Source organism: Xenopus laevis, chromosome 2L (assembly GCF_017654675.1).
Source record: "Xenopus laevis strain J_2021 chromosome 2L, Xenopus_laevis_v10.1, whole genome shotgun sequence".
Taxonomy (NCBI): Eukaryota; Metazoa; Chordata; class Amphibia; order Anura; family Pipidae; genus Xenopus; species Xenopus laevis.
In genome coordinates this window covers 82,602,856-82,615,247 of record NC_054373.1, presented here as the reverse complement: position 1 = coordinate 82,615,247, position 12,392 = coordinate 82,602,856, and positions in this window count along the sequence as shown.

Sequence of the window (12,392 nt, the reverse complement as noted above, 5' to 3'; positions counted from 1 at the left end):
TAAAGGTTTTTATGTAATAATTCACTTTTATTTGTTAAAGCTTTTCAGTTTAAAAAAAGGTTTTAAAGCAATGCGTATGCTGTGGTGGCTGAAAGAAAAGTTTGCAACGTTTTCATTTATTAAACAATTTTAATCCCTTTGTACAGTCTGTGTTGCTGTTTTCAGCCTACTGAGCAGAATTAATCTATTCTCTGGAGTTAACAATATTATTTCAATGGCTGAGGTGCTTCCTGTGGTGCCAAAGTGATGAATACTAACTTATCTGTAAATTAGCCACGACTCAACAACTAACATTGACCAATCAGATTGCGCTCTAAATATTAATACCAGTTTTTTTAGTAAGATGTTTAATGATTCTTTTTATACGCCAAAAAAAGAAATGAATTTTGGGCAGGCAAAGCAGTTCTGTTGTCTAAAACACATGATATATCTTGGAGAAAGTTCCCAATTTTACAATTAGATTCAGATGGGGGAAATGTAATAAAAGTCTTTAAAGGAAAAAAAATATGTACAATGCAAATATTGTTTTTGTGATGCAAAACTATGTCCTTTTCTCAAATTTAATATGTTTTTCATATCCACAAAATTATATTTAAGCAGAAGATTGTGACTTTAACAGTTAGCTCCAGTGTTCACCATATGCAGTAGCATTTCTTACTGAGAAAGTTTTGAATCACCAGAAGTCATTGTGACCTAAGCATGTATAACATAATGCACTATTTGCACTGGACATTTGCAGTGTAGCAGTTGTACTGTATAATCAAGAATATATTACATTGTGAAATGAGAATTTGTATTCTTATTGATGAAAAAAAATAGTTTTCTCCTATGAGGGGATAGATAATGTGAATCCACAACTACAGTCTATTGAAAAGGTCAAGATAATTGTAACAAAGTGAAATCCACTGAATCTATGTTATTACCACCTAGAAGTAAACAGTTTGACACAAACAAAAATAAAAGAATAACTATTCACATTAATGGTGCAAATATTTCTTTCTTATGTCTGTAGAAGACCTGTATATTGCAGTGGATTTGACTACCTGCCCTGTTGTGCACAGAGGAGCCTACTAATATGCATATTAATAACCAGTGAAGCCTAGGAAGCTTGCTGAAAAAAAAAACGTTTTCTGAAAATGATACAGAATTTACCAGTCAGACATACTGGACTTAGGGACAAGCCCAATGTGACACAAATTGTGATTTTATTTTTTACCAACAATGCAGTATATAAATTCAAAATTCCTGCGTAATTTATCAACATTAATTTGCATTCTTCATTTGTTGGCGTCAATGTGCTTATATACAGTCCTATTCCTCCACATTAACTTATTATATATATAGTCTCAATATGTACCGGCACTCGCCATATTTAATTTAACAATAAAAGACCATAGAGTCACAGAATCGAGAGTGTGGTAATCCGTCATGAATATATACAGGTTTAGGACCCATTATCCTGAAACCCATTATCCAGAAAGATCCGAATTACAGAGAGGCCATCTACCATAGACTCCATTATAATCAAATAATCCAAATTTTTAAAATGTATTTCCTTTTTCTCTGTAATAATAAAACAGTACATTGTACTTGATCCAAACTGAGATATAATTAATCCTTATTGGAAGCAAAACCAGTTAATTGTGTTTATTTAATGTTAACATGATTTTCTAGTTGGCTTAAGGTATGAAGTTCAAAATTATAGAAAGATCCCTTATCTGGAATACAGCATATTACAGCAAAATTATAGAAAGATCCCTTATCTGGAATACAGCAGCTCTCGAGAATTCTGAAAATTCTGAAAGTGCGGGCACTTTTGGGGCAATTATATATTTATTATATATTTATTTTTAGATATATAATATATATATATATATATATATATATATATATATATATATATATATATATGATTGTTCAAGAGGGAGCAGCACTCCGTATTTTTAAATCACCAAGTGTTTAATATAGCATCACTGTGCAGCCAACGTTTCAAGGATAAAGGCCCCAGTGTGGGCCAAAACATTGGATGCACAGTGACACTATATTATATACTTGGGGGCAGATTTATCAAGGGTCGAATTTCAAAGTGATAAATACTTCGAAATTCGACCATCGAATAACATTACTTCGACTTCGAATATCGAAGTCGAAGTTTTTTTTCACCGAATTTCACCATTTTGTGGTCGAAGTAAAATCATTTGATCAAACGATGAAATCCTTCGAATCGAACAATTCGAAGGACTTCATCCATCAATCGAACGATTTTTCTTTGACTTCAAAAAACTTAGACAACTGCTCTAGAAGGTGGCCATAGGCTAACTTAGCACTTCGGCAGGTTTAATTTGGCGAAGTATTGAAGTCGAAGCTTTTTTAAAGAGACAGTACTTCGATTATCGAATCGTCGAATATTCGAATGATTTTACTTTGTATTGAATTTGAAGTCGAAGTCTTGTTATCCTATTCGATGGTCAAAGTATCCAAAAAATTACTTCAAATTCGAATATTTTTACTTCGAAAATTCCCTCGAATTCACTTCGACCCTTAATAAATCTGCCCCTTGGTGATTTAAAAATACGGAGTGCTGGTCCCTCTTGAACAATCATATACCGTATATACTCAAGTATAAGCCGAGTTTTTCAGCATCCAAAATGTGCTTAAAAAGTCTACCTCGGCTTATACTCGGGTCAGCGGGCAGTAGGGATGTAGCGAACGTCGGAAAAAAAGTTCGCGAACATATTCGCGAACTTGCGCAAAAATGCGAGCGGTTCGCGAACGGTTCGCGAACCCCATAGACTTCAATGGGAAGGCGAACTTTAACATCTAGAAAAGACATTTCTGGCCAGAAAAATGATTTTAAAGTTGTTTAAAGGGTGCAACGACCTGGACAGTGGCATGCCAGAGGGGGATCAAGGGCAAAAATGTATCTGAAAAATCTGCCTGTGTGTGCTTGGAAGAGATAGTGTAGGGGGAGAGCTGTTAGTGATTTCAGGGACAGATGATAGTAAGCTTGCTGGCTAGTAATCTGCTTGATACTGCTCTGTATTGGAGGGACAGAAGTCTGCAGGGATTTGAGGGACATTTTAGCTTAGGTAGCTTTGCTGGCTAGTAATCTACTGTTCTCTTTAAACAACTGCCATACGTTGACCTTGTAGGCATTGTTTGCCCAGTTTTTTTGGACGCAGCCACTGAAGCACAGTTGCCAGAAAAAATATGCCATATAAATGCTGAAAATAGTAATTTTTCGCCATACGTTGACCTTGTAGACATTGTTTGCCCAGTTTTTTTGGACGCAGCCACTGAAGCACAGTTGCCAGAAAAATTATGCCATATAAATGCTGAAAATATAAATTTTTTTGGTTGCAGCCACTGAAGCACAGAGGCCAGAAAAATTATGCCATATAAATGCAGAAAATATGCATTTTTTTGGTCGCAGCCACTGAAGCACAGTTGCCAGAATAATTATGCCATATAAATGCTGAAAATATAAATTTTTTTGGTTGCAGCCACTGAAGCACAGAGGCCAGAAAAATTATGCCATATAAATGCAGAAAATATGCATTTTTTTGGTCGCAGCCACTGAAGCACAGTTGCCAGAAAAAATATGCCATATAAATGCTGAAAATAGTCATTTTTTGCCATATACGTTGAGTCAACGTATGGCAAAAAATTACTATTTTCAGCATTTATATGGCATATTTTTTCTGGCCTCTGTGCTTCAGTGGCTGCGGCCAAAAAAACTGGGCAAACAATGCCTACAAGGTCAACGTCGTTGACCTTGTAGGCATTGTTTGCCCAGTTTTTTTGGCCGCAGCCACTGAAGCACAGAGGCCAGAAAAAATATGCCATATAAATGCTGAAAATAGTAATTTTTTTGGTCGCAGCCACTGAAGCACAGTTGCCAGAAAAATTATGCCATATAAATGCTGAAAATATAAATTTTTTTGGTTGCAGCCACTGAAGCACAGAGGCCAGAAAAATTATGCCATATAAATGCTGAAAATATAAATTTTTTTGGTTGCAGCCACTGAAGCACAGAGGCCAGAAAAATTATGCCATATAAATGCAGAAAATATGCATTTTTTTGGTCGCAGCCACTGAAGCACAGTTGCCAGAAAAATTATGCCATATAAATGCAGAAAATATGCATTTTTTTGGACGCAGCCACTGAAGCACAGTTGCCAGAAAAAATATGCCATATAAATGCTGAAAATAGTCATTTTTTGCCATACGTTGACCTTGTAGACATTGTTTGCCCAGTTTTTTTGGTTGCAGCCACTGAAGCACAGAGGCCAGAAAAAATTAAACCAGTAGGGTTTGCACCCTAGTTTGTAACGGTGGCGGAGGGAGGAGGAGGACGCTAAAGGACAGCTGTGTGTGGAGTCATGAGGCTTGAAGAGAAGGACAGCTGCATAGAAGTCAGAACAAGTCTTCCGGCGTGCAGTAACCCTCCGAGATCCACCCCTCATTCATTTTAATAAAGGTCAGGTAATCGACACTTTTGTGACCTAGGCGAGTTCTCTTCTCAGTTACAATCCCTCCTGCTGCACTGAAGGTCCTTTCTGAGAGCACACTTGAGGCTGGGCAAGACAAGAGGTTCATGGCAAATTGTGACAGCTCTGGCCACAGATCAAGCCTGCGCACCCAGTAGTCCAGGGGTTCATCGCTCCTCAGAGTGTCGATATCTGCAGTTAATGCCAGGTAGTCCGCTACCTGCCGGTCGAGGCGTTCTTTGAGGGTGGATCCAGAAGGGTTGTGGCGCTGCCTTGGACAGAAAAACATTTGCATGTCTGACGTTACAGACTGGCCAAAGGGCTTTGTCCTTGCAGGTGTGCTCGTGGCAGGATTACTGGCACCTCTGCCCCTGGAATGTTGATGAGTTCCTGAAGTGACATCACCCTTAAAAGCATTGTACAACATGTTTTGCAGGCTGGTTTGTAAATGCCGCATCTTTTCGGACTTGTGGTATGTTGGTAACATTTCTGACACTTTATGCTTGTACCGAGGGTCTAGTAGCGTTGCGACCCAGTACAGGTCCTTCTCCTTAAGCCTCTTGATACGGGGGTCCTTCAACAGGCATGACAGCATGAAAGACCCCATTCTCACAAGGTTGGATGCAGAGCTATCCATCTCCGCTTCCTCATTATCAAGGACTGCATCATCCACGGTCTCCTCCCCCAGCCACGTACAAGACCAGGGGTCCCCAAAAGGTCACCACTAGCCCCCTGGGAAGCCTGCTCCTGTTGGTCCTCCTCCTCCTCCTCCACAAAGCCACCTTCCTCCTCTGACTCCACTTCTGGCACCTCTCCCTGCGTTGCAGCAGGTGCCTGGGTTCGTTCTGGTGATTCCGACCAGAAATCGTGCGCTTCCAGCTCCTCGTCACGCTGGTCTACAGCCTCATCTGTCACTCGTCGCACGGCACGCTCCAGGAAGAAAGCGAAGGGTATTAGGTCGCTGATGGTGCCTTCGGTGCGACTGACCATATTTGTCACCTCTTCAAAAGGTCGCATGAGCCTGCAGGCATCGCGCATAAGCACCCAGTAACGGGGGAAAAAAATCCCCAGCTGTGCAGATCCAGTCCTACCACCCAGTTCAAAAAGGTACTCGTTGACGGCCCTTTGTTGTTGCAGCAGACGTTCCAACATAAGGAGCGTTGAATTCCAGCGAGTCTGGCTGTCAGAAATCAAACGCCTGACTGGCATGTTGTAGCGCTGCTGAATGTCAGCAAGGCGTGCCATGGCTGTGTAGGAACGTCTGAAATGGGCCGACACCTTTCTGGACTGGGTGAGAACGTCCTGGAATCCTGGGTACTTGGAGACAAAACGTTGGACTATTAAATTTAACACATGTGCCATGCAGGGCACATGTGTTAAATTGCCTAGTCTCAACGCTGCCAACAGATTGCTTCCATTGTCACACACCACTTTTCCGATCTGCAGTTGGTGTGGGGTCAGCCACCGATCGGCCTGTGACTGCAGAGATGACAGGAGTACAGATCCGGTATGGTTTTTGCTTTCCAGGCACGTCATCCCCAAGACAGCGTGACAACGGCGTACCTGGCACGTCGAATAGCCTAGGGGGAGCTGGGGGTGCACAGGTGTGGAGGAGGAGAAGGAGGACCCAGCAGCAGAGTAAGAAGAAGAAGAAGACGAGGTAGAGAGCGATGGAGGAGTAGAGGTGGTGGCAGAACCGCGTGCAATCCGTGGCGGTGACACCAACTCCACTGTTGTTGTTGAGCTACCCATTCCCTGCTTCCCAGCCATTACCAAGTTCACCCAGTGGGCAGTGTAGGTGACATACCTGCCCTGACCATGCTTGGAGGACCATGCGTCAGTAGTCATATGGACCTTTGGCCCAACACTAAGTGACAGAGATGCGGTAACTTGGCTCTGCACATGTTGGTACAGGTGTGGTATTCCCTTTTTAGAAAAAAAATTGCGGCTGGGTACCTTCCACTGCGGTGTCCCAATTGCTACAAATTTGCGGAAGGCCTCAGAGTCCACCAGCTGGTATGGTAAAAGCTGGCGGGCTAAGAGTGCAGACAAGCCAGCTGTCAGACGCCGGGCAAGGGGGTGACAGTCAGACATTGGCTTCTTACGCTCAAACATGGCCTTCACAGAAACTTGGCTGGTGGCAGATGACTGGGAATGGGAACAGGTGGTCAAGGTGGAAGGCGGAGTGGAGGGTGGTTCAGACGGGTCAAGGAGAGCAGAGGTAGAGCAGTAAGATGCTGGACCAGAAGGAGTGTGGCTTTTAGTTTGCCTGTTGCCTTTGAGGTGTTGCTCCCAAAGTGCTTTGTGCTTGCCGCTCATGTGCCTTCGCATAGAAGTTGTACCTATGTGGCTGTTGGGCTTACCAAGGCTCAGTTTCTGACTGCACTCATTGCAAATTACAATGCTTTTGTCAGAGGCACACACATTAAAAAAATCCCACACTGCTGACTTTTTGGAAGTGTGCGATCTGGCGGTAACAGTAGAAGTTGGCGGAGTTGGCGGTATTGGCGGCAATGGCGGGTGCGTTGGCCGGCTGAACACAGGTGCCGATACATGTTGTTGCCCTGCTGATCCCTGCGGGCTGTCCTCCCTGCTTCTTCTAAGTCTTATTCTCCTACTGCCTCTCTGACTCTCCGTCTCTCCATCTGAACTACCCTCCTCTTGCTCTCTTCTACTAGGCACCCACAAAACATCAATCTCCTCATCATCATTCTCCTCAGATGCATCAATTTCTTCTGACACATCACAGAAGGAAGCAGCAGCGGGGACCTCCTCCTCATCACTCATTATGTCCATCTCTATCGTGTTCTCTGCCAGAATTAAATCTGGTGTAAGGTCCTCATCTCCTTCATCTTCTTCTGGCAATAATGGTTGCGCATTACTCAGTTCAAGAAACTCATTGGAAAATAACTCCTCTGACCCCAGTGAAGAAGGGGCACCGGTGGTGGAGGAAGTGTTACGTGGGGTGGCCATAGCAGTGGAGGATGAGGAGGATGTTGTGGTAAAGTTAGAAACGGTAGAGGATGGGGTGTGCTGTGTAAGCCAGTCAACTACCTCTTCAGCATTTTGGGAGTTCAGGGTCATTGGCTTTTTAAAACTGGGAAATTTGCTAGGGCCACAGGATTGCATAGCAGCACGGCCCCTAGCACGGCCTCTGCGTGGCGGCCTGCCTTTGCCTGGCATTATTTTTAAAAAAACAACAACAACAACAAAAACTCAGTTGGTTTTTCTGGAAACGATAATACACACAGCTAGATGGCGGGTTGAAGAAAACACTGTGCAAATAATGCCTACAAAGTCAACGTATACACTACTACAGCGGTGGATACGGATTACGTAAAATATATGAATGCTGCTTGAAAAAAAGTAACTCAAGTGGTTTTTCTAGAGACGATAATATTATCAATATTTAGACAAAATGTGAACAAGCTCACACAGCTCGATGGCGGGTTGAAGAAAACAGTGTGCAAATAATGCCTACAAGGTCAACGTATACACTACTACAGCGGTGGATACGGATTACGTAAAATATATGAATGCTGCTTGAAAAAAAGTAACTCAAGTGGTTTTTCTAGAGACGATAATATTATCAATATTTAGACAAAATGTGAACAAGCTCACACAGCTCGATGGCGGGTTGAAGAAAACAGTGTGCAAATAATGCCTACAAGGTCAACGTATACACTACTACAGCGGTGGATACGGATTACGTAAAATATATGAATGCTGCTTGAAAAAAAGTAACTCAAGTGGTTTTTCTAGAGACGATAATATTATCAATATTTAGACAAAATGTGAACAAGCTCACACAGCTCGATGGCGGGTTGAAGAAAACAGTGTGCAAATAATGCCTACAAGGTCAACGTATACACTACTACAGCGGTGGATACGGATTACGTAAAATATATGAATGCTGCTTGAAAAAAAGTAACTCAAGTGGTTTTTCTAGAGACGATAATATTATCAATATTTAGACAAAATGTGAACAAGCTCACACAGCTCGATGGCGGGTTGAAGAAAACACTGTGCAAATAATGCCTACAAGGCCAACGTATACACTACTACAGCGGTGGATACGGATTACGTAAAATATATGAATGCTGCTTGAAAAAAGTGACTCCGGTGTTTTTTCTGGAGACGGTAATATTATGGATATTTAGACAGAATGGGAACAAGGTCACACAGCTCGATGGCGGGTTGAAGAAAACAGTGTGCAAATAATGCCTACAAGGCCAACGTATACACTACTACAGCGGTGGATACGGATTACGTAAAATATATGAATGCTGCTTGAAAAAAGTGACTCCGGTGTTTTTTCTGGAGACGGTAATATTATGGATATTTAGACAGAATGGGAACAAGGTCACACAGCTCGATGGCGGGTTGAAGAAAACAGTGTGCAAATAATGCCTACAAGGCCAACGTATACACTACTACAGCGGTGGATACGGATTACGTAAAATATATGAATGCTGCTTGAAAAAAGTGACTCCGGTGTTTTTTCTGGAGACGGTAATATTATGGATATTTAGACAGAATGGGAACAAGGTCACACAGCTCGATGGCGGGTTGAAGAAAACAGTGTGCAAATAATGCCTACAAGGCCAACGTATACACTACTACAGCGGTGGATACGGATTACGTAAAATATATTATGGCTGCTTGAAAAAAGTGACTCCGGTGTTTTTTCTGGAGACGGTAATATTATGGATATTTAGACAGAATGTGAACAAGGTCACACAGCTCGATGGCGGGTTGAAGAAAACAGTGTGCAAATAATGCCTACAGGGCAAATAATGCCTAAAAGGTCAACTTATACACTACTACAGCGGTAGTAAAATAAAAAAAAGTAAAATAAAAAAAAAAAGAATATTAAAAAAAAAAAATTAAAGTTGGTGCTGCTGAACTACTAGGAGCAGCAGATTAGCACACCAGTCCCACTCCCCAACACTGCTAGACTAATAGCACTGGGCTCTTATAGTAGTAGTAGTAGTAGTAGTAGTAAAACAACAAAAAAATAAATAAAAGCAGTCCTTACAAGGACTACTGTTATTGCAGCAGTCAGCAGATGAGATCAGAAGCAGGACAGCTGCCCACTGCAGCTACATACAGAGCACTGCAGTAGAAGGTAGATTACTAGCCAGCAAAGCTACCTAAGCTTAAATGTCCCTCAAACCCCTGCAGACTTCTGTCCCTCCAATAACAGAGCAGTATCAAAACGATTACTAGCCAGCAAACTTTCAACTGTCCCTGAAATCACTAACAGGCAGCAGCTCTCTCCCTACACTATCTCTTCAGCACACACAGGCAGAGTGAAAAAACGCTGCAGGGCTTCGGTTTTTATAGGGAAGGGGAGTGGTCCAGGGGAGAGCTTCCTGATTGGCTGCCATGTACCTGCTGGTCTGGGGTGAGAGGGCAAAAAAAAGCGCCAACAATGGCGAACCCAAAATGGCGAACGTCGCGCGACGTTCGCGAACTTCCGGCGAGCGCGAACACCCGATGTTCGCGCGAACAAGTTCGCCGGCGAACAGTTCGCGACATCTCTAGCGGGCAGTAGCTGAGATTGCAGTCACTTTTAATCATTCCTATACCAACAGTTCACTTGGGGAGAGACTGCAATATCCCACAATGCCCTCTGTTGGTTTTATGAAAGAATAACAGTGCGCCCTCTGTTGGTTATATCAAAGAATAACAGTGACTGCAATATCACACAGCGCCATCTGTTGGTTGTATCAAAGAATAACAGTGACTGCAATATCACACAGCGCCATATGTTGGTTATAGCAAAGAATAACAGTGACTGCAATATCACACAGCGCCATCTGTTGGTTATATCAAAGAATAACAGTAACTGCAATATCACACAGCACCATCTGTTGGTTGTATCAAAGAATAACAGTGACTGCAATATCACACAGCGCCATCTGTTGGTTATATCAAAGAATAACAGTAACTGCAATATCACACAGCGCCATCTGTTGGTTGAATAAAGGATTAGCAGTGATGGCAATATCACACAGCGCCATCTGTTGGTTATACAAAAGATCAGTGATGGTTTTATGACACACAGCACTCTCTGCACAATTCTCTGTCACCATCAACTTTGCAAAGAAGTCCGGTCGATCGCTGGGGGAGTCTCTTTGGCGGAAGGTGCGCTGCTGGGAGACAGGGCTGTAGTTGTGTCTAGGCTTATACTAGAGTCAATAAGTTTTCCCAGTTTTCGTAGGTAAAATTAGGTACCTCGGCTTATACTCGGATCGGCTTATACTCGAGTATATACAGTATGCATATTTGACCAAGCAACCATCAAAGAATCTTGGGAAGTGTGCGGGTACTTTGCATACAAATATATATATATATATATATATATATATATACAGTGGTGTGAAAAACTATTTGCCCCCTTCCTGATTTCTTATTCTTTTGCATGTTTGTCACACAAAATGTTTCTGATCATCAAACACATTTAACTATTAGTCAAAGATAACACAAGTAAACACAAAATGCAGTTTTTAAATGAGGGTTTTTATTATTTAGGGAGAAAAGAAATCCAAACCTGTGTGAAAAAGTAATTGCCCCCTGAACCTAATAACTGGTTGGGCCATCCTTAGCAGCAATAACTGCAATCAAGCGTTTGCGATAACTTGCAACGAGTCTTTTACAGCGCTCTGGAGGAATTTTGGCCCACTCATCTTTGCAGAATTGTTGTAATTCAGCTTTATTTGAGGGTTTTCTAGCGTGAACCGCCTTTTTAAGGTCATGCCACAACATCTCAATAGGATTCAGGTCAGGACTTTGACTAGGCCACTCCAAAGTCTTCATTTTGTTTTTCTTCAGCCATTCAGAGGTGGATTTGCTGGTGTGTTTTGGGTCATTGTCCTGCTGCAGCACCCAAGATCGCTTCAGCTTGAGTTGACGAACAGATGGCCGGACATTCTCCTTCAGGATTTTTTGGTAGACAGTAGAATTCATGGTTCCATCTATCACAGCAAGTCTTCCAGGTCCTGAAGCAGCAAAACAATCCCAGACTATCACACTAGCACCACCATATTTTACTGTTGGTATGATGTTCTTTTTCTGAAATGCTGTGTTACCTTTACGCCAGATGTAACGGGACGCGCACCTTCCAAAAAGTTCAACTTCTCGTCGGTCCACAAGGTATTTTCCCAAAAGTCTTGGCAATCATTGAGATGTTTTTTAGCAAAATTGAGACGAGCCTTAATGTTCTTTTTGCTTAAAAGTGGTTTGCGCCTTGGAAATCTGCCATGCAGGCTGTTTTTGCCCAGTCTCTTTCTTATGGTGGAGTCGTGAACACTGACCTTAATTGAGACAAGTGAGGCCTGCAGTTCTTTAGATGTTGTCCTGGGGTCTTTTGTGGCATCTCGGATGAGTTGTCTCTGCGCTCTTGGGGTAATTTTGGTCGGCCGGCCACTCCTGGGAAGGTTCACCACTGTTCCATGTTTTTGCCATTTGTGGATAATGGCTCTCACTGTGGTTCGCTGGAGTCCCAAAGCTTTAGAAATGGCTTTATAACCTTTGAAATTGAACTCAGGTGTGATAAACCACAGTTAAGTTATTTTTTAACAAGGGGGGCAATCACTTTTTCACACAGGCCCATGTAGATTTGGAGTTTTTTTCTCCCTTAATAACGTAAAACTTCATTTAAAAACTGCATTTTGTGTTCAATTATGTTATCTTTGACTAATAGTTAACGGTTTTTGATGAGCAGAAACATTTAAGTGTGACAAACATGCAAAAGAATAAGAAATCAGGAAGGGGGCAAATAGTTTTTCACACCACTGTATATATATATATATATATATATATATATATATATATATATATACTAAACCTTGGAAGCTGATTCAGTTTTAACTGCAAGAGCAGTACAATTAGAATAAA